The 24,362-nt window shown below is 34.1% G+C and overlaps 1 pseudogene; it reads right to left on the bottom strand.

Annotated features, from left to right (window-relative positions):
- Window positions 1–230: 230 nt before the first annotated feature.
- On the bottom strand, window positions 231–2,494 carry LOC116115691 (annotated as a pseudogene).
- Between the last annotated feature and the right edge of the window lie 21,868 nt (window positions 2,495–24,362).

Genomic DNA, 24,362 nt, shown 5'->3' with positions numbered 1-24,362 from the left:
CAAGTAAGCCCTATTAAGCTAAGTATTATTTAATAATTAGAAGATAGATTACAAATTAAACGATGAAGAAAGCTAAAAATTCCCAAAAGCAGAAAAACAACATCCCATTGTGCAACAAAAGGGTTGAACATGAAGAGAGGAGGATATATGCTACCACCGAATTATATTAACAAACAGAAGTCTCACCAACAAACTTATTTAATCATAAATGGAAAAAAAAAAAAAAAAAATCATGGAAGCAAAACCTCCTTCACAAGCTTTTCAAAAGTCAGATACGATGTACCATTGGGACGACAAGCCTCTTCTGCCTTTTTCTTCCACTCCATTACATTTTCCTTCATTTTCTTACCCTTTTCCTCCTCCATTATCTTTCTCACAAGAATCTCCACTTCTTTTCTTTTAACATTATTATCAATTTCCATCCCAATTCCCCATTCACTGCATGCATACCTACAATTAGTTTGTTGTTCAGCAAAAAATGGCCAACAAACCATTGGCAACCCACTGCATATGCTTTCAATCGTCGAGTTCCATCCATTGTGAGTCAAGAATCCTCCAATCGCCGGATGATTCAGAACTTCTTCTTGTTGACACCAACTTGCCAATAGGCCTCTCTCCTTTGTGCCTTCAACAAACTCAGCTGGCAACACTGCCGAGTCTCCCCTAACGAGGTCCGGCCTTATAATCCATAGAAATGTTTGATTACTGTTGGCGAGTCCCCACGCAAATTCAACCATTTGTTGCGGTGACATCACCGTGATGCTGCCAAAATTTACATGGACTACAGAATTTGGTTCCTTGGAGTTGAGCCATTTGATGCATTCGGATTCTTCTTTCAAAAGATTGGTACCAATGTTTTTCAAACCGTTTTGAGGGATGCGATCGAGGAGTAATTAAAGAGGTCCGATTGTGTAGATTGGAGGGAACGTTGAGGAGAGAGCGTTTACTACATCATGCTCAAACTCGTCAAAAGTGTTAAGTATGATGGCTGAAGCTTTTGCAGCTCTTTCTGTTTCCTGAATTCCAAATTGTGTCATGAAATCGATTGGATCCGTGGTGCGGATAAAGCTTGGGAGGTCCCTGAGACGGATATTTTTCATTCCAGGAATCCAGTCTACTGCTGTTTCTAAATACCCATTTGTAAAACAGCTCTCATCTGCAGGTCACCAAATGCATTAATTCACTTCAGTCGCACCAGAAAATTAGAGATAGATCAATTTTTAGGAGCGAGCAATGATAACATTGTGTATGACTATTATTTACTTTAATTTGTTTAAATTATTTTTAATTTAAAATTATCTAATTACATTGAAACACATTAATTTTAACATATAACTTTAAATTACGAGTTTGTATCTGTAATATTATTTTTTTGAAGTATATAATCAAGATTTTATCAATGGATTTCCAGATATTATCTTTCGCAAATTCTAAGAATATAAAGTTTAATTAAGTAGTGTATTTTTCAACATTAATTTTGCGAAAAAGGATAATGACAAATGAAAATGAGAATAAATTGATTAATTAATTCAAATTGGATTCCACGGTCAACGATTAGGCAAATTGGACCTAAAGACGCGGACTTGAAGTCTTGAAGACCTTAGCTTAGGTGTAGTACTAAAATTATAAAATGCCAATTCTCTCTTTTCAGTCTTCTTGAGTTGAATTAAATGATGTTAATCTGTATATAAGTTGACTAGCTAACTATTTTGAGACTCTTATTTATTGTATAAATGCATCTATTTTCAGTTTCATTTATATATATAGGCAAAGTCTATTAATTATCTCTTTATGCAGCAACATGCACACAAGGTCAAGTTCTTCTTCTAATCCAAGTCTTGCCACAAAATACAATTATAAATAGTTGATGGATGAGGCAAGATCATTAAAAACTGATAAAATTTATTAATTCTATCCTAATTTATAAACGAACACAATTATTTAAACAAATATATTTGCATTTGAAAGCATGGATATTCATACCTCTTAAAGGTGTAAGACGTTTCTCAACAAGCTGTCGATAATGAGCATAACCCAAGAACCCACAAGCACTCGTCGTCCAAAAGAATAAGTTAGGAATCCCAAGTTCTCTAGAGGCATCAAGAGTGAACGACATGACACCATCGGAGATAATACAAGAAACCGGTGGGACATTGCTGGAAGAGTTGAGTTTGGCAAGAAGATTACGAAACGGGACCGAACAGGTTTTTGTGGTGGAGGAACAAAGAGAACGAATATCTTGCGTTGCATCAACATTAACATCAGATGGAGGGAGACCATCGGGGATGGTTTCGAAGCAGAAATCCGGCAACCCATCGAAGGCTTTAGGGCCTCTAGATTTGAGCAAACGTTTGTGGTTGTATTCAGAATGGACAAAACTTATGTGAAAGCCTCGGTTGTGGAGAAGTTTAGCTAATTTTAGCATTGGATTTACATGACCTTGGGCAGGAAATGGAATGCAAACTGCATGAGGCTTAGAGTTAGAACTATCCATCTCTCACAACTGCAGGAAAAAACTCCTCCCGATCTGTCAAATTGAACCTTAGTGTCCTACATAATTTATAGCCAATTAGAGTCAACTTGTATTACGATTTTCTTTAATTTAATAAATTCAAAAGAGAAAAGACAGTCATGCAGTACAGAGTGGTTAAATGCGGAATCCAAAATCATATCTCTTTAATATGTGGAGAAGTAAAGACTCCAACTATTTAGACATATTTATCGTTTTGTTTAAACAACTAAATTTGGCTGTCAACATGTGCTGCATGTGTACTAGAATTTAAAAAAAAAAATATTCTTGTTAGATTAGAATATTACACATTGTGAGGGTAGTTAAAGAGATAATAGGGGGCATTAATTTCTTCTTTTTAAAATATTATTTTAAATGCTAACGAAATTATTGATATTCTAGAGATTAACAAATTTTAGCTGTTCGGTTCAAGAGAAAATGAGAGAAAATAAGAGAGATTTTTCTAGAGAAATGCCATGTTTATTACTGACTGGAAAGTGAAAAAAAAAAAAAAAAACAAATCTCATTTTTTTCTCTTCCATTATAAACACATTTACCTTAATGAGAAAATTTTCAAAAATTTAGTGAATTTCTCTCATTATGCTTAGCGACGTTAAGTGTCTTATGTCCCTATATATTTGGTGTAAGTTATTATTCATACATGTTATTTTCGATGTGATCTATTATTATTTCCGTGCATGGTCTAATAATATATGCACTTACATTAGATCATGGGGAAACTAATGTGCAAATTCAGTTAGGATGCTTTTATTTGAACCCACCTATCTAAATACTTTAGAGATCCAATCTTGTGCTATTAGATTTTTGGTTTCCAGGTTGGGAAAACTATGTTTATATTGTAGACAATTTTGTGTTGTTTTTGCAGGAGTCCAAGACCGTTCATTCGTGTATGCTCAATTAACTGAGTAGAGACTACTGAATTTAGCATTTCAGTTTTCTGAGTATTCATGGGATTTTTGGTTAATTGTTGAATTGGTTTTTGCTTTATTAGTGTTTCGGCCAAAGCTTGTGCAGCTTGGTTAATGTATTCCTAATTCTGCTCTCAATTACCCGCCCCCTTATGCAATGATAAGGAGGATAACCATCTTCTATAATAAATATTGGTAAGTAGGGGTGGAAAAAAAAAACCCGAAAACCAAACCAGACCCTTTTGAAAAATAGGACCGAAACCGAATAGAAAATTTGTTTTTTCTTCGGGTTCGATTTTGTTTCAGTTTGGTTTAATAGAAAAACCAAATATCCGGTTCGGTTTCGGTTTATTCTAAAATTAAATCCGGTTACCCGAAACCGGGTTCGTAAACTGAAATTTAAAAAAAAAAAAAAAAAAAACATGACTTTTCGATTTTTGGGTTTTTGGAATTTTTGCAATCCCTAACTCTCACTCTCTTAGTTCTCACACCTTAGGTACACAAAATACTTCAACTTTTAGTCCCCAGCCATCGATCTTTTGCTTACCATTCTTCACCGTCATTGCCGCAGTAGCCGTCGTCACTCCAATCCAGTCAGGCAATCATGTCGTCGTCTGTTTCTAGTTTCCAGTCATCTCTTTGCTCTGTAAGTTTTTTGTGGATTGTGTTTACTTTCTGAGTTTAATAACTTGTTCTCCTTTGATTTTTTTTCTCACCGTCGATGCAGGTACAATCGTCACTCCAGTCTTTGAATCTTCGTCGTCACTCTAGTCTTCTACTCTTCATCATCGCTCCAGTCTAGACACGTCATCATCTCCTTCTAGTTTCTAGTCCTCGTCTCTTTGCTTTGTAAGTGGTTTTGTGTTGTCTAATTTCAATTGGTTCTTTCTCCTTTGATTTGTATTGTTTTCTTTGGTTGTGTAATGTGGAGGCCGGAGGGTGTTTGATTGTTTGTGGCTCTTTCTCTGTAATACTTTCTCTCTCTAGCTAGTATACTTGTAAATTAATAGTAAAACTCACTAGATATATATAAGAAAATATACATGTAGATGAGTATAAAATAATGGGCCCATATCTAATTTTTTCTTTATATACAAATCTTTACATAATATAAAAAAGTCACAAGCACTACTTCTCATTGATAAATTCTAACCATCATTCAACATCCATTCTGTAATAACTCTTTCTAGCTAGTAGACTTTGGAAAATATAATAAGAAGTCACTAAATATATCATAAACATTATATATTATATAAGTAAAAGATAGTGGGCTCAAAAAATTTCTTTACTTTTATATACTAAATTCTTTACAACAACAAAAGTATCTTATACATAAACTCAAAATACAGTGGATAGTAGTGCCATTCCCCTCCGCTTCTCGACGTTCCATCCGTCCGCTTCTCACCTATTTCCTGCAAAAACATTGAAAACAACGAGGTGAGCACTAGTTGCTTAGTAAGTAAATCCGCTATGCTATGCTTCTATCTCCATTGTTCATATTCTGAATTTCTTTCCTTACATCACACTTCTTTATTCTTTCTTTGTACTTTCTCTGTTCTTTCTCTATTTCTAGTTCTCTCTATTCTTTCTTTCTTTCTAATTTCTCACTACTCATGATAGTAGGCATGGTATCATGCATAAGTATGATGCAAATGCACAAATGCATAAGATGTGCATTTTCTTTTCTGTTTGTTTGCTTCTTATTCTGTTTTTCTTTCTTTTCTGTGTTTCTTTCTTTCTGTGTTTTTTCTTCTTTCGTTCATTCCATTCTTTCTTTTCTTTCTATTCTTCCTTTTCTTTTCTTTTCTTTTCTTCTTCTCTTATTTTCTTTTCTTTTCTTTGCCGATCGGACTCGGTTGAGGCATGGATTTGGAACCCTGGCCATGTGAGTGAGTACAGTCCTCATCTACATGCACTTTTTACAAACTGTACAAATTCTTTTTCTTCTCGGGCTGCTCACTAAAGGCGGTGTGCATGTAGGTATATTCTTTTGGGTACAGTCCTCATCCACATGCACTCTTAAAAACTGTATAAATTCTTCTTCTTATTCTTAGGCCGCTCACTGAAGGTGGCGTGCATGTGGGAATATTCTTCTTCTTGTCACTCACGGGTTCCCCATTGCAACAACCTTCTTTTCTCTTACCTTTCTTTTAGAAATTAGTATTCAATTTCTTTTCTTTAATAATTCTCTTTTCTTTCTTTACTCTTTAATATTCTTATATGCATGTATGTACGTAGATGAGCTTTTCTTATTGTTCTTTCTTAATTCAAATGATTAAATGTAAGGATGCAATATGGCATATACACATGTCATTCTCTACTTTCTCTACCATCTACAAACTCATATAAAAAAGATAAACCAACCTACTCATACATGCACTTCTCTTTGAAATTTCATCAAACACTTTGTATGCGCAAATAATGCACTAAGGTGATTACACTTCTATAATAATCTCTAACCACCAAAATTTTGGAGCAAAGCTCCCCAAAAACAACTTCAAACCTGGCCAGGAAAATACACTCCATAACTCTACTCAAATTCTTTATTAACTCATCCAAACTTCTATGAATTTCTATACACACAATCATCACTACTCATGGTGGAATTCTAACTATGAATCATCATCAATTCCATCAACAAATCTCAGCACTCAAATATATAAAATACATATAAAACTTTCTCTACACACATTATTGCTCAAATCAAAGGCTAAGGTTGGATTTACTTACCTCAAACTTGGGTAGTTCCACACTAGAATCTCTCTCTTTGGTAGATTTCCTCTTCTTCTTAAACCCTAAGCATATAAACTATAAGAATTCAACACTTTAAAAATTAATATCACATCTTATTTACAAGAATTCTTACCTTTGGATGCTTAGGATTGAATATATGCCAAAATCCAACCAAAAATCCTCTAAATTGCCTTGGAAATTTGATGAAGAAATTGAGAGAATTTGGGGATGAAAGTGGCGTGTTAGTGGTAAAGAATGGTAGGGTTTTCATTCTTGAACCCATAATATCTCATTTATTACTTATTCTTTCCCATTTTGCCCTTGTACTTTCTATGAAATTCCATCTTTGCCCTTTCGTCAATTACAAGAATACCCTCATTTCCATTGCATTCTCCATGAAATTCTACTACTTTTTACTCCCCACATTTTCAACTAATTATGGGTGGAATGACCAATTTGCCCTTATGGAAGTTTTCTAGAATTTTCTCAAAAATGCCAACAAATCCTTTGCCCCGACGAAGCTTTTTCTTCACCTCAACGAGACATTCCAGAGCATACATTGCCGCAGCAAACTTATTTCCTTGCCGCGGCAAAGTCTGCAATTATAAGAACACGATTTGGGCAGTGTGTACAATGCCACGGCGATAAAACTCCTTTGCCGCGATGAAGTCTGCAAATTCTAATTTTTCAATCTTCCACCTTGAAACAAGTAAAACTAAGGGCATTAAAGCATAATTAGGTTACGTACCTCAATGTGGGTGTTACACATTCCATCAACAATTCTTCATATATAAGCACATACATGCATAACGGAAGTTCTCTACACAATCTTACTCCAATCATAACTAGGGTTGGATTTACTTACCTTAGATGTGAGCAATCCAACACTTTAGTAGTCTTCCTTGATCCAACTCTCTTTCTCTTAAATCCTATGAACACAAATCATAAGAATTCAACACTTTAAAAATTAAATCTCACATCTTAGTGCAAGGATCTTACCTAAGGATGCTTGGGATTGAAATTCCACTAAAAATGAACAAAGATCTATGAATTTCCTTGAAAATACCATTTTATCCCTAATGGAATTTTAGAGAATTTTCGTCACACTTGTTCAAGATAACTTTAACAAAATTCAACTAAGGGTATTAGGGCATAAGTAAAGCTACATACCTCGATGTGAGTGTTACATTCTCCTTTGATTTGTATTGTTTTCTTTGGTTGTGTAATGTGAAGGTCAGAGGGTGTTTGATTGTTCGTGGTTACTACCTACTGGTTAGTGTTGACAAAGTGGGCAACTTCAAGCCCCATAATGCTGTAGTTGGAAGAAGGTAAGATATGGTCAGAGGAAAAAATTTTGTAGTCTGTTTTTTCCTTCTTTGGTCAGAGAAAAAGTTTCTCTCGCCTTCTGTTCTACATTATCCTCAACCCACCACACCAATTGGTTAATAATAATAATAAATAATGCATGGATTAGGACACACCAACTATAAACATAACTAATGCATGGAAGTCATCGTTTCAGTTGAATCCATTTTTCTCTCTCGCCCTTTTTGTGGCAATTAAACTGAAAATAAATACATTCCTAAATTTGGGCTAACCAGTTCAACTAATTATGCTTTAATTTTGTTTTTGTTGTTTTCTGCGTTTAAAAGCAAAATTGAGCAGAACTATAGAAAATATCGGTTAGGTCTGAACTTTGAACTATTTTAGTTACTATAAGTTCAAAAAGGACATCACAATTTGAAGCCATTCGAAAGTAAAATCTCAACTTAATGTTGTAGTTGGAAGAAGGTAAGATATGTTGCAGTTGATTAATTTAGCTTTATATCACTCATTTGTTGAATATTTATGTGTTTATTTTTCATGAATTCTAGTTTTCAAAATGAAACGGTGTAATACTATTGAAGGACTGAAAGAGGCATACGAGAAGTTGTCCTCTACTGGGTAATTTAATTACTTCCTTTTTAGTGTAATTGTAGTTTATTTTGTTCATTATTTTGATTGAATTTTGTATATAATTGATTGTTTCAGGAATTCAAGTGAGGAAGTCCCAAGTACTGTTGATTTAAGGAAGGTTAGTGAGTTTTATTACATTGGTAATTTTGTGTACATGTTGAAATGTTAGTTAATGCATATTCCTTTTTTATGTCGTTGTAGATATCTTCGACTAGTGACAACAACACACGCACTTTTGACACTTTAAATGACACTCATACGCCTAAACCAAAACCACCAATACCTTTAGCTCCCAAACGTGCGAAATCTACTATTAATAGGAAGAATACATCTGAAATGTGGGATCACTTTGCCAAAAATGAGTGTGAGAATAAGGATGATTTGACTGCAACATGTAAAAATTTTGGGAATGTTCTTGCTTGTCCAAGTAAGAGTGGTATAAGTTGTCTACGTAATCACTTAAGTAGGTGTAAAAAGTATCCTCTGAATGTGGTGGACTAGAGACAAAAGACGTTATTCTTTCAACAAGCATCACATGAACTCTCAACCGATGCTGCCACCTCTATCCAATCTTCATTGTTGTCATGGAAATTTGATCAAGATTTGATTAGAGAAACTATTGCCCAAATGATCATTATTGATGAGCTACTGTTTAATTTAATGGAGCATGATGAGTTTCGTCGTGTGATGACTGTGGCACAGCCTAGGTGTCAAATGCCCTCCCATAAGACTATGGCTATAGATTGTTTCAAGATTTATATTGAAGAGAGTGAAAAGCTGAAGAAGTTTTTTAGAAAGTTCAATCACACAGTTTGTCTCACCACTAATACATGGACAAGTTGTCAAAACCTCAACTATATATGTCTTACGACTTACTTCATTGATGATGATTGGCAACTACACAAAAGGATTTTAAACTTTTGTCTTATAGGTAGTCATAAAGGTTTAATCATTGGGAAGGTAGTGGAGAGGTGCTTACTTCATTGGGGTATTTCTAAAGTATTTGTAGTAATAGTCGACAATGCAAGTTCTAATGATGTGGGAATAAGCTACCTTAGAACTCGATTAGCAAGTTGGCAAGGAAATGTCTTGGGTGGTTAGTTTCTTCACATGAGATGTTATGCACATATACTAAGTTTGATTGTAAAATAGGGGTTAAAAGATATGGATGACTCCATATATAGAATTCATGCTGCAGTGAGGTATGTGAGGTTTTCTCCAGCAAGGTTAATGAGATTTAAAGAGTGTGTGAAGAAATAAAAAATTGAAAGTAAGAGTCATTTGGTGCTTGATGTAGAAACAAGGTTGATCTTTATTTACTTGATGTTGGATCCCACAATTAAATTCCATAAAGCATTTGACTTATTGGAAATAGAAGATAGTAAGAACAGAGATGAGCTTTCTAGTGGGGACAAGTCAAGGGGTTTGCCTACGTATAGTGATTAGGAATACGCCCGGTACTTGTTACCCTTTCTAAAAATTTTCTATGATGATATTGTACATGTGTCTGGCTCTTTTTACGTTATAGGTAATGAGTACATGCGAGAGATATATGGCATTGGGATGAAGATTTCATAATGGTCTCATAGTCATGATCTTAGATTATGTTCTATGGTGGTAAGGATGAAGGGAAATTTTGACAAATATTGGTCAAATGTTGATAATATCAATATAATGTTATTCATTGTGGTTGTTCTGGATCTTAGGGACAAGTTAGAATATGTTGATTGGGTGATTGGTGAGTCATATGATGCTGTTACTACTGATAAGTTAAAGAAAAAAGTGATGGAAACTTTGTTGTCTTTATTTAACCATTACAATTTGTGTAAGGTGACTAGGGGTCTTACTACACAGTTAAGTTAGCAAACTCTAGGTGCCAGTGCGATTGATGATTGTGATGTCAATATTGATCCTCAAGAATACATGAGGGTTAAGTTTAAAAAGCAAAATGCTGGAAACCAAGCTAATCAGCCTAAATTAGAGTTGGATAAGTGTTTAGCGGATGACCTTGAAGATGACAACAACAAGACATTTGATCTCTTGAAATGGTGGAAGACGAATTCAACAAAATATCAAGTTCTTTCTTTCATGGCACGAGATGTATTGACTATGCATGTTTTAACTGTTGCATTTGAGTTGGCTTTTAGTACGGGGGGTCGTGTATTGGATTCATTTCATAGCTCCCTTACTACTAAAATGGTGGAGGCTCTTCTCTGCACACAAGATTGGATTCGGACTACGCTTGCACCATTAGCCATTGAGGAGGCCTTGAATAAGTTAACGAAAATTGAGTCAGGTAAAAATTTTGCTTTACTTTCAATTACTTAATCATGTCTTTGTTGGATTTGTTAATTATACTTTCAATTATTAAATTATGTGTTTGTCCAACTTTTTGTAGAATTTCCATCTTTAGGAATAGAAAATACTCATCCTTAACTAGATGATTGAAGGGCATTCCAAATTTCCAATAACGAGGTACATACTATGACTTTATGTAGTTTCAATTGTTCTTCTATTTACTAATTTGTAGATTTGATTGGACAAACTTATAAAAAGAAAGAAATTTAAAATGGAAGCTAGCTAACAAGTTTTGGAACTTTTTTTGCTTTGACAGTTGATATTTGATAATGGATTGGAATGTGCTTGGAGTTGGATGGTTATTGCTTGCTTGGAGGCCTCTTTTGAAATCTTTTTGTGGATTTGTTACATTTGTATTTGTCTTGTGAAATTTGTTTGTATATCTTCTAAGTTTGTATTTCACTATTTGATTTGGAATTATGCTTGTTATTAATTATGTTTGTTTTGTGGAAATGTGTTTGTTATGTTTGTTTTGTGGAAATATGTTTGCTATTTTAATCATGTGTTTGATTTAGATTTTGTGGAATTGTGTTTGCTATTTTAATCATGTGTTTGATTTGGATTTTATGGAAATGAGTTTGCTATTTTAATTATGAGTTTGATTTGTAATTTTAGGGTGGAAACTAAGTTGGCAGGGGACTATTTTTCAATTTGCATATGTTTGATTTGTAAATGTCTTTGTGTACTTCAAAATTTGAAATCAGAGTCTGCATCATGTCTTTGGTTTTGCAATCTTTGATTTGTAATTTTAAATTATTAATACTTTATGTACATTAAAAATATATGAATTCAAATTATTCAATTACAAAAAATATGACTTCAATTCAAGTTAAAAAATGGGCCAAGGTGGAGGAATTGATGTAACTGGGCTAAAATGGTCCAGGCACATTTGAATAAACCTGTCAAAAAAAAAGAGGCCAGAGTGGAGGGTTTAAAGGAATTGGACCAAATTAATCCTACCCATCTTAGTTAACCGGTTAATTGAACCGAATTTTCAGTTCGGTTAGAAACCGGTTTATAACCAAAACCAAACCAGTTTTCGGTTCAATTTTTTTTTAAAACCAAAAACTGGTTCGGTTCAAGTATAGGGTAAACCAGTTCGATTAATCAATTTTTTCCACCCCTATGGGACCATTTGGATTGGGGATATATAAGATAATGGGGATAATCTTCGTTTATTTTGCAAGATTCCTGTATTTGATTGGCAAGTAATAAAATATTACAGTAATCTTTTATTGCAAATAGTGTTTACTGTTGGTAATGTGAGGGGTAATCTTATTACCTTGTTAAGGGGGCGTTATTAAAACATTACTGAGGTAATATGATTTTTCTACCCATTTTGCCCTTAATTAAAAACCATTTCGCCCTCAAATGTCTACCAAATAATAAATTACCTATCCCCTCTACATTTGAGAAATTAGCTAAAACACCACAACCACAAAAAAGTTTAAAAGTTAATAAAATAACCCCAACCACCCAAGACCACCACCAGCTATGACTCACCACCGTTGGCAGTCGCCGTAATGGTGCATGACCAGTGGGATCTAGTCGGTCGTGCGTCGGTAAAGCCTTTTTCGGCCATGGATCCGGCCAGATGTGGCGTTTCTATGGCCGTTTCACGGCCAAAGATATGGTCGTGAAACAGCCACAGATCTTGTAGTGAAAAAGCCAAATCTTTGGCCATGAATTCATGGCCAAAGATCTAGCCTTTTCACGGCCACATCTTTGCTGTGAAATGACCATAGATTTAGCTGTTTTCCGGCTATTGATCATAGCCAACCATATACGACCAGTCCTGCACCATTTTTCGACTACCGACAGTGACTGGTGGTGGTGGCTAGCTGCCGGCAGTGGCTTAGGGTGGGTGAGAGTGATTTTGCTACAAATTAAAGCTTTATATGGCTAGGGTGTTTTAGCAATATTTCAAATTTAGGGGGTTAAAAGAAATGATTCAAAAAATAATAGAACAAAAAACAAACTATTATATTAATATTTAAAAAGGAGGGCAATTTAGTAATCTATATAACATACCCACCCATTTATCCTCCTAACCAAACATATTATTCACCAATTTATTCAAACCAACCAAACACATTTTCTAAACATTCCTAGTAATCTTCAAGGTGATCTTTCTTTCCAATAATATAATATACCTCTATAATAAAACATTACATTATCCAAACGCCCCTTATTGGTTAGAGTGTTTACCATTTGTTATTATGAGGAGAAAACAAAAATGCTAGATTGTAATATATTGTATAGCTAGTAATTCTTTGAGAACTATATGATAAAATCTACTAAATAACTTTTATAAACATATATACATAATGTAAAATCCGAAAATTCTAATTTTAATTCATATAAATATATACACAAATACTTTAGTAAGGACAAGGTAATCTTGAATAGTGCCGCCAAACTCCTCCGCTTCTTGATGTCCCATCCGGTCGTAAATCATCTAGTACCTGCAAAACAGTAAAATAACGGAGTGAGCACTAATTGCTAAGTAAGTAAAACAAACTACAATATTGTGTTTCCTCCGTTACTCATGTTTTGATTTTCCTTTTCTCACTTTATACTTTGATAATATTCTTAATTCTTTTCTGATATTCTGCATTTTTTTCTGATACTCTGATTTGCTACTTACCAACGTGCAAAGACAATGAATAAAATTGTACATCGTCGAGCACATAAGAAATACTGAATCATGTAAGTAGCATAATACATATGCAGAATAATAAACTTTCCTGAGAAAAGAACTTTATTTTCTTTTCTATTTTCTGTCCCTTATAATGTATCTCTTTCTTTTCTTTTCTATTTCTCTTTCTTTTCTTTCTTCTTTCTGGTTTGCCGATCGGACTAGGTTGATGCATGGATTTGGAACCCTGGCCATGTGAGTGGGTATAGAGGTGGAAAAAATGGGCCGGGTTAGGCGGGCCAACCCTAACCCGGCTCGTAAAAAAGAGGGCTCAAACCGGCCTGCCTTAATGGCAGGCCGGGTTGAGCCCAACCCGCCAGCAACCCCCGGGCGGGCCGAGTTGCACAATGGCAACCCGACGGCCCGCGGGTTGCTATTTTGTCCTCTCTAGGAGAGGACCGCAACCGACAGCCAACCCGCCGAGTTGGCCCAAAAAAAATAAAAAATAAAATGTAAATTTTTTTTATTTTTTTCAATTACCCTTTTACCCTTGAAATATAGCCGTTTTATAGCCGTTGGAGGGGTCTTTTTCGTCATTTTCTTTCCCCATTTTTTTCTATAAATTGGCCCACTAAACTCTCATATTTTTCTCCAACTCAAATTCTCTCATTTTCTCATATTCTCTAATCTCTATTCTTCAACTCTCAAGTCTCAATTATTCATTTATTCTCTTAATATTTTTGTTATCAATTTGCTCTTATTTTAATTTTTATTAGTTTTTGCAATTTTCAATTCATATTTCCAATTTTCCAAATTCCAAATTTCCAATTTCCATATTCCAAATCTCTTTCTTTAATTTTTTTTTTCAACTACAAGTCTCCAATGGATAGATATTCTCTCCCATGAATTTCAATGATGAAGAAAACTATTATCCTAGTCCTAGTCCCGCTGATTTTACTATGAATGCAGGAGATTCAAATAGTCCCGCTGTCCCAATCCCAGTCTCAGAATCCGATACACCTCAAATATGCCATCGATTCCATAGCTCCCGTGGTTTTAGAATCGTCCTCGTAATCGTCGTCCTCGTCAACCTTCATCTCAAGCTGAGGCGGGATCATCAACTGCCGTCGAAAGCGAAAACAGACACACATCAGACGTTTGGGCGCATTTCGACAAGTTTTACGAGACAGAAAATGGCGTTCAAGTCAAGAAAGCAAGATGCAAATATTGTGCAATGTTTATAAAGCTGATTCAGGTAATGGTACTAGTACTTTAAAAGGCATGCTAATAAACATATTAATAACATGGAAATAGAGAATCAATCAAACTCAAATAACTAATATGGGTACTACTTGGCGTTATAATTCTGATGTATATAGGGAACAGTTAGCTTTATATATTGCTGCATCTGATCAACCTATTAATATGGCAGAAGATAATATTTTGAAAGATTTGTTCAAAATTCTTTTTTCTAGGATTTAAAAGTTATTCTAAAACTGCAACTAGAAATGATTTATAAAATTGTTTAAAAAAATGAAATTAGAATTAAAAAATAAATTTCATACTTGTCAATTAGTGTGGCTTTAACTGCCGATATTTGGAGTGTAGAGCTAAACAAGATTATATTTGTATGACTAGTCATTATTTTGATAATGAATTTAAATTAAATAATCTTTATTAGGATTTAGATTAATGGATGTGGATCATAGTGGTTTAGAAATCTATAAAAAATTGTTGAAGTTTTAGAAGATTATGATATTATTGATAAGTGATAAGTTTAACTTTAGATAATGCAATTCTAATAGTAAAGCTATAGAATTTTTTCAAAATAATTATCTTTTATATAACAATTTGAATTTTTTTCACCAACGTTGTGCATGTCATGTTATTAATTTAATTGTGAAAAGTGGTATGAAAACAATTAAACAAAATATTGATAGAATTAGGGAATCTTTAGCTTGGATTACTGGTAGTAATAAAAGAAATGCTGAATTTCAAGAAGCTTGTATAAAATCAAATATGTCTCCTAGAACTTTTGCATTAGATATGCCTGTTAGATGGAATAGTACTTATTTAATGCTTGATTCATTGTTTACCTTATGCTAATATAAGTTATTTTGTAGCAATAATAGAGGTCCTCATCATTTGGTAAAAATGATTGGAAGATAGCTAAAGTATTTCATTCTTTTCTCAAATGTTTTTACCAATCCACTTTACAACTTTCTGGTGTGTATTATCCTACTAGTCTATTGGTAATACATGCATTATAAAAATTTCCGAGTTATTACAAAAAACAAAGACAATGAAATTTTACATGCACCAATAAGGCAATGTAAATTTTTTTTTTGAAATATTGGAAACCCATTCCTTTTCTTTATTGTTTGGTGCTATATTTGATCCTAGAATTAAATTAGCACGTTTAGAAATGGTCTTGACAATTTAAGTGAAAATTTACAAAACGAATCATATGTTGATCAATAGAGAGGTGAAAAATAGTCTTTTCGAAGTATATTTCCAATATGAAAACAGGTATGGGAACCCGCAGTCGAAAAGAGGGTGAATATCCAGAGAAGCTGTAGCAGAAGAAACAACAAATGAAGACTTATACTCTTGGAATGCACTGAATAGGCCGAAGAGACCCGAGTCCGAAGCACAGCCTCCTCTTCAGAAGCACCACCACCAACAACACAACAACTAATATGCTGTCCTCCATGGAGTCGCAGAGTAATGAACTTCAACAATATTGGCAACCCCCGAAATGTTTTCAACAGGTCACTTTGATCTCTTAGAGTATTGGAGGCCAAAAATGTATTTTTTCTGTATTATCAAGACTTGCCTTGGATGTTTTCGCTGTTCCTGTCTCAACCGTCTCATCCGAACAAACATTTAGTGCAAGTGGAAGGATTTTAAATGAAAGGAGGACTAAACTTGCTCCAAAAATGATTGAAGTCCTCACATGTCTTCGAGATTGGGAACGATCGCGCCATCAAGATCAATACAGGTTATCGATAATACTTTAGTAGAATCATTTCAATTTTTATATAGATGATACAGTGAGGAGGTCCCAGTGACCACCCCCAAATTAGTTGTTTTTGTAAAATGTATTTGTAAATTAATTGTCAATTATTGCACTATTTTTTCTTTACCAAGTTTTTCTCCCATTGGGTTTTTCTTGGTGAGGTTTTTAACGAGGCAATAATTGTTGTAATTTCTTATTTTATTTTTTGATAATGAATAAGTCTAATTTTTCTTATATTACAATTTTATTGTATTAAAATTGAATTAATATTTGAAATGTTAACAAAAAAAAAGATTGAATTGATATTGATTATTGATATTTGAAAATTTAACTAAACAATTATATTATAATTATTTATTTGAAAAGTTAATTAAAAAACAAAAAAAATAAAAAAAAACACAAAAAAAAAAAAAAAGAAAATCGGGCTAACCCGGCCCGGACCGCGCCTAACCCGGCGGGTTGGTTGGCGGGCCGGGCTGGGCCAGCCATTTTCCCCAAGTGGCAGGCCTAACCCGGCCCACATTTGTTGGGGGGCGGGTTAAGCCCAGCCCGCCAAAGCATGTAACCCGCCGCAGGCCGGGCCGGGCGGGTTACTTTTCCACCTTTAAGTGGGTCAGTCCTCATCTACATGCACTACTCACGGATTGTACAATACTGTATCTCTCATTGTGGCTGCTCGCTCGTGGTGGCGTGCATGTAGTATGCTCTACTGGGTACAGTCCTCATCCACATACACTACTCAGGGACTGTACAATACTGTATCTCTCTGTTGATGTCGCTTGCTCTGCGACGTGTATTGGGTATCTCTGTCATCAGGGTTCCCCATCGCAAAAATCTTATATCATAGCATGCTTAGAAAGAGAATAGAAAGAGATACTAACACATTTCAACATGAATTTCCAGCTATGGAAATTCTACACTTGCATTCTTTAGTAAAATGAGAATATACATACTTGCATGTTAGCTTAAGAAAATTACTATGTCATTTTCTTTTCTTTCTTTCTCATTCTTTGCTAACATATCCTTCATATTCTCATTTACTAAATCAAGGCTATACATATATATCATGTGCACAAATATGCATGATCAAGCCCATTCTTTAATATGCTTTCCAAATTCACATATACAAACTTACAATTCATTATGGCATAAGGTATGTCATGACATATTCTACCATTCTCTACTATCACAATTCCATATCAAAGTAAACTTAACATGCAAATTCTCTCTAACACTTTCATGTGCTATTCAAAAGTAGGAAAGGTTCAAGTAACTAGAACCACCACTAAGGGCCATTTCTCTATGGACTAACAACCAAGTGATATTCTAAATTTTGGCATAACAATATGCACCCTTGAATACTCATTTACACTTGTTAAGCCCAAACATAATCTTCCTACTTCAATTCTTGCTTTCTCTAACCCTTTCTTCATTAGGGTTTAGCCAACTCATGCAATCATTTTCTCTTTGTTTTTCATCAAGCATTTCATATGCACATACAACTCCCATGTTGCTACACTTCCCCAACTCTCTAATTCAACCAAATTGTGAGCCAAAAATTCACTAACTTTAGATCAAACTGCCGAATTCATCACTTCTCTACACTCCAAAAATTTCAACACAAATTCTTCCACAACTTCATCAAATCATCACATAACCTACTCTACTTCATGGCTGGAATTTATGCATCATTAAACATAAAAAACAGCCATAATTCTCTCATACCATCATATACAACATGCAAAAATTCTTCATCACAATTCTTGCTCAAATCAAGGTTAAAATTAGGTTTACTTACCTTGAATATGTGAGATCACTTCCTTTTGCTAAAAACTCTCTTCCTCTTGGACCTAGATCATATAAAAACCATAAGAATTTAAAACTTTAAATTTTAATCACACTCTTTTTGCTAGAATCTTACCTTAGGATGCTTTAGGATTGAAAATCTCCAAAAATCCAAGCCAAATCCTATGATTTCCCCTTGAAATTTAGTGAAGAAAATTGAGAGAAAATGGGGTGAAGGTGGCGTAAACAAGGGCTGCATATATGGCTAGGGTTTCTTCAATGAAACCTTTTATCTAATAATATATGCATGTATTCTCATTTTGCCCTTGCACTTTCTATAAAATTCCATCTATGTCCTTTAGTCAATTACCAAAATACCCTAATTTTTTTATCTTCTTCACATTATTTTGCTTCCTTTCACTTCCCACTTTTTCATCTAATTATGAGTGAAAATACCATTTTACCCCTAATAAAGTTTTAAGGGATTTTCTTCACATTTGTCTAAGGTAATATCAAAGACATCCAACTAAGGGTATTAGGGCATAAATAAAATTACGTATCTTGATGTGGTTGTTACATAGATTCTTTGGGTCGTAAGGTTATGTGGGCTATTATTTGGGTCATTTTAAGTATCTGGGCCGCAAGTTTCCATCCCACAAAATGTAGCCTATAGACCGTGAACGAGTGGTATCAGAATAGACTCAATCCATCTTTTGATGTCCTGCCATGCACCCATGCAAGGGCGTCCACGTGTGATTGTGGGTCCACACGAAAGTGAGGTGGATGGGTAGGCAGGGGGCCCCATCTGTGATGAGGGCATCACAAGATTAGGTAGGGGAGAATGTAACGAATCCTACATCGGAAGTATATTGGGGAGGTCTTGGGCTTATAACGTGAGAAGTCCCTCCACCTAATAGGTTAACCTTTTGGGTGTGAAACTCTCAGCCAATGATAAAAGACAAAAATACACATCATATAACCCGACTTTTATTTTTGGTAGTCCTTCCCTATTCAACTAGATACCAACACGAACTTGCTTTTAATCTTATTAATTTTTCAGTTTAGGAAAGTGAAAGGGGTGAACACCTTTATCAACATAGAAAGATCAAAGATTGGGCTAGATTTAGACTGACTTGGGAAAGGAAAAGGAGTTTTGCAATTTAGCTAGTTAAAGAATTATATGTGATAACCACAAAAGGTTGACCTGACGGTCAAGGAGGTTTGCTCCATTTCTTGAGTTTCCAAATCCAAACCTTGGGCCATATACCCCAATAACATTGTAATTTATCTAATCCTTTAGGGTTGTATGGTATTCAATAGACTCCGGGGATTAGTTAAGGTGCACACAAGTTGGCCCAGACATCTCGGTTAGAATTATATGTGATGTATTTTGTGATGGTGGCGTAAAAATAATAGAACTTTTGTTACTTAAATAATCGTAAAGGGGTAAGTAATAAATTAGACTTTTACCCCCATAGTCACGGGTCAAAACATGGGTTTTCGGGTCCAATGACGGAATATGGCTTTTATCATTTTATGGGAAGCATAAGACTTGCACTTCGCGTGGTTATTACTTATTACTCTAGTCAGGTAAATCATCAGAAGATTTGATCCACTGTATTATATAAGAACCGCAGCGATAAATAAGAATAAAATAATTTAGATGTTGATATCGAAAGAAGATTATCAATTTTGAATGTTTTTAATATTGATAATCGCACATGTTCACGGTCAATTTAACGTAAATAATTGGAACCTACGTACAACCAATAATTAATACTACCTCGTGCTATGCTATCTAATTTAACTAAACCGATCATCAGAAAGTTCGGATCAAAACTTAGTTCCTGATAATCTTGGAGCCTCAGCCTGATTCAGCATAGTTCACAGAGACATGGATGGTTCCATTGCTCCAATTCTCAAAAGCCTCATGCAGTTTGTACCCCTTTTCCAGCTAAAGGACACATAAATCCAATGCTCAAACTGGCAAAATTACTTCATCATAGAGGTTTCAACATAACCTTTGTCAACACTGTGTACAACCACAAACGTTTACTTAAATCTAGAGGCCTTGATGTCCTGAATGGCTTACCTGACTTCAATAATCTATATTAAATTTTTAAATGTGTTTGGTAAGATTGGAATAAATTAGTGATTATATTATATTAATATGTTTGATTTGAATGAATAAATTGGTGGACATGTTATATAGATTATTGATTGTCCTTCTTTTTTAAAATAATAATAATATTGGGTCCGTTTGTTTTATTATTTTGGATAGAATTTTGGGAATAATATTGGGTAGTTGAATAAGGGAGTATTACGAGGTAAAATTTAAAAATTTATAAAAAAACCCCTTAGGTTTGCTAATTTAATAAACACCCTAATATATAAAAATATTGTAAAATGACAAAAACACCCCTACCACTTGCAGTGCCAGATTCCGGCCACCACCACCAGAATCTAGCCAGAAAATTGCGTAACGATACATACCAGTCGGATCTGGCAGATATGGGGTCGATATGACCTTTTTCGGCCAGATCTACGGCCATATGTGGCCGTCGACAACTGGAAAAGTCCATCTTTGGCCGTCGTTGACTGTTAACAACGACCATCGACCAGATCTGGTCTTTTTTGGCCAGATCCACTGTGGATTTGGCCGGAAATGGTCAGATCAGTGAATTTCCGGCCATTTTTGGTGGTGGTGTAGACCGTTGTGATAGATTCCTACTACCACCGGTGGTGGTTGCCAGAATCTGGAAAGTATTGGTGGGTGGGGGTGTTTTTGTTAATTTTTAAACTTTTTTCGGGGTATTTAATGAAATTAATAAACTTAAAGGGTCTAAAAGAATTAAAAAATAGACTAATATTTCTCAAATAATGTGTCAAACAATATTTGAGGAATAAGATTGGGAATATGGGTAGAAATAATAAGCTAAACGAAGCCATTATTATTATTATTATTATTATTTCAACTATTTTTTAACCCCCTGCATTTTGAGATTTTACTAAAACACCCAAACTACAATAAAAGTTTAAATTTTAACAAAAACACCCCACTCACCCAAGCCACTACCAGCAATTGGTCACCACCGCCAGCAAGATATGGTCAGTCGTGTGTTGATCTAGCCGTTTCTGGCCAGATCTATGGCTGGAAATAGCTAGGTGGTCGTGGATTTGGTCGAAAACAGCTAGATCCATTATGACCGAAAACGGTCAAATCCATAGTCAGATTGACACATGGCTAGCCAGATCCAGTCGGTTGTGCATCATTTCGACGATGTCAGCTAGCGGCCAGTGATCGACGGCTGGTGGTGGTGGCCAGATCCGGCCATCTGTCTTAGGTAATTTGGTTCAAGTTCAAGGGTAATAATATCTAAAAATCTTGTGTATGAGGATAAAATAGTTCATGAATATTCTTATATTTTGTATTAAAAACAATGACACTACTATCCAAAAAGTTTAATAGTTAGGATAAAATTGTAACAAAATTAAGAAAATAGTGATATTCGGATTACTAACTATATAACTAATAGTAATTACTATTGGTTTTGGAAAATTATCATAATCTTTTATTACTTGACAATTAAACATGGTAATGTAAGTAATATAAGATAACATTACTAGAGTAATGTCAAATATCCTTGAACTAAACGCATCATTCTAGTAATCTTTAAAGTAATCTATTTTCTTATTAATATAACATTCTTAGTAATATAATATTTCTTAAACCAAATGGCCCTAATTGTTAGGTATATGAAAGTGTTTAAGTTTTAAACTTGTATTTTCTTATGCAATTAAATTATTTTTAGTTGCTCAATGTCTTATTGGTATAATATATACACGAAATGATTTAGAGAATTCCTGTCAATCGCTTTCCAAATCCTTGTTTTATTATTTCCTCTTTATATATATATTTGATGGGAAAACTACTCAAAGGACATCTTTTTTGCAAATTATAACTGACTTTTTTTTAATTGGTTTAGTGGACAAGACCTTTCATCCACTTTATTTTATTTTATTTTATTTTTGCATTACCACTTCACAACTTTTATACTTCCATTCTTGTGGCTTTAGCGCTAGAATGGACGCTAACCGAGAGATAGAAATTAAATATTAAAATTTTTTTACACTAACAAATAAATTAACTAATTATATTTATAAAAAAAAAAATAAGATCAAAAGTAGATTGTTTTTAAAAAGGAATAATAAATATATATAAAAGTTACTTTAATGTAATGCCCACTTGAAGTACGTAGCTAATGTATGTTCATTTTGCTCTTAGTGTTGATTGTTTGCCCTTAGTTAAACTTATATGTTGTTGATATTGCTTGGTTGATTCCTCATTGAATTGATATGTTGTTTTGGTTAAGTGGTTGCCCTGAATTTGGTGAAGACTTGGCGAAATCTTGGAGTTACAGACTTCGCCGTGGCGACGAGGTTCTGTAATTTTTCGCCGGGGCGAAGAAAAACTCTTCGCCGCGGCGAAGAGTTAGCTGAAAAGTTTGGTGAAGTTTCTAGAGAATTTTTTTCCTAGGGGCAAAGTGACCATTCTACCCCTAATTAGCAGGAAAAGTAGGGAGTAAAATGCAAGGAAATTTCATGGAAAATAGTATAGAATGGGGGTGACTTTGTAAAGAATTAAAGGACAAAGATGGAATTCCCAAGAAAGAGTAAGGGAAAAATGGGAAAGAGTGTTACTTATATGTGATATTAAGGGTTTAGTTGTCTAAATCCCCTTCATTTCCCTTCCTCCACCGCCTCTTCCATTCTCTATTTTCTCTCAATTCCTCACTCAATTTTCCAAGGATTTTTTAGGGCTTTTGGTGGGATTTTTTATAAGAGTTGATCCTAGGCAACAAGAGGTAAGAATTCCTACTCTAGATATGAATTTTATTTATATAAGGGTTAAGTTCTTACTAAGTTTATGCTTAGGAAATAAGAGAAAGCTAAAGTCCAACAAGAGTAGAGAGCTTTAATGAAGACTACTCAAGCATAAGGTAAGTAAATCCAACCCAAGTTAAGGTCTAAGAAATCAATTGAGTAGAGATTTCTTTATGATGTATATGCTATGATTGTTGAGAAATTGAGATGAGATTGGTGTTTATTTATGCTTGTTGTTGAATATATTTGGGTTATGAGAAGTGTTTTGATTGTATGATGATGGATTGAAGTTTGGTTGAAAAAGGGAGAGTTTGAGAAAACTTTTGGAAGTGTTTTTCCTTGATAGGGATTGTGATGAACAAGGGAGTTTTACTCCCATTTTGGATGGTTTAAGAGACAAATAGAATTAGAGTTAAATTAGAGTTTATGTATGCACATTAGTTGTTTGATGAAATGCCTAAGAGAAACATGAGTATGAGTAGATAATCTTAATTTATGCAACATTGCATATTTGCATTCTATGAGTACATTTAGAATTCAAGCATGAGACATCCATATGCATGTAATTATATATGTGGAATACTTATGGCCAAGGGTTCCGAATCCATGTATCAATCGAGTCCAATCGGTATAGAATAAGAAAGAATAAGAATGAAAAAGAATGTGAAAACACAAGAAAGAAAAGAATAGAAAGAAAAGAATGCATAAAAATAGAAAACAGAGTAAGAAAAATAGAAAAGAAGAAAGAGAATGCATTCCTATACACTACTGCATGTACATTTCATTCATGCATTGTTATCATGATTTCTATCATGTTGCGTCAAGAAACAGAAAGTAAGAAGCAGAAAGAAAGAAAGAATAGAAACAATGAATAAAATAGAAAGAACAAGAAAGAAAGAAAAAGCAAAAAAAGGGTAGATCAAGGAAAGGATTAAAGAGTGGTACAGGAGATAGCGGTGTAGAGGATTTACTTACAGAACATTTTTGTGCTCACCCCGTCGTTTTCTATGTTTTTGTAGGAAATAGGTGAGGATGCGGTCGGATGGACGTCGGCAAGGGAGAGAAACGGCTACAATGTCCACCATTTTGATAGTTTTTGTACATGTTATTTTGTACTATGTAAAGAATGTATATATTAAGTAAAGAAAAAAAAAATTGGGCCCAACTATTTTCTATTAATTATACATGTATTTTTATTAAATATATTTTATGAGCATATTAGTAGAAAGAAGTCATTACATTTTATTTCATAAAAATAAAAAATGAAATAAAAATATACGAAAAACTTTTTTACTGTGGCGCATGAGAGTGAAGCCGATTGAGTGCTACAGTGGTTCTTCCAAGTTGTTTAGTGAAATTAGTAAAAATTGAAAAAAAAAAAAATGGATGAGGAGTCTTGTTTATTAAATCAATGACAAAGATGTCGGTTTTTATTTTGCACCCTAGTTTTTTTTTTTTTTTTTAACTAATTATTCTCTATTTGAACTTGATTGTTCATTATCTTTGTTCTACATAATTATTGTTTTTTTTTTTTTTTTTTAAATTACTTTT

The sequence above is a fragment of the Pistacia vera genome, unplaced genomic scaffold (assembly GCF_008641045.1).
Source record: "Pistacia vera cultivar Batoury unplaced genomic scaffold, PisVer_v2 Contig751, whole genome shotgun sequence".
NCBI lineage: Eukaryota > Viridiplantae > Streptophyta > Magnoliopsida > Sapindales > Anacardiaceae > Pistacia > Pistacia vera.
This window is presented reverse-complemented; position numbering and strand designations above follow the sequence as displayed.